This window comes from Porites lutea, chromosome 2 (genome assembly GCF_958299795.1).
Source record: "Porites lutea chromosome 2, jaPorLute2.1, whole genome shotgun sequence".
NCBI lineage: Eukaryota > Metazoa > Cnidaria > Anthozoa > Scleractinia > Poritidae > Porites > Porites lutea.
Window position 1 is genome coordinate 19,773,940 of NC_133202.1, and position 202 is coordinate 19,774,141.

Here is a 202-nt window from a genome sequence, read left to right on the forward strand (position 1 = left end):
TTGGCGGTAAGCACTTTGCAATTCTGGAAACAAGCCATTGACTAGCAAGTGCTGCTGTTATTTGTACTGCAACCGCTTTGTCTGTGAGTTTGGACGTGAACTGTAATTTACTCACAGGCCGAAAGTTCTTGTTTATCAATTGAAGACCAGATTTTTTGAGCAGAGGATGTACTACTGCCCTTTTCCAGTCATCTGCAAAGTA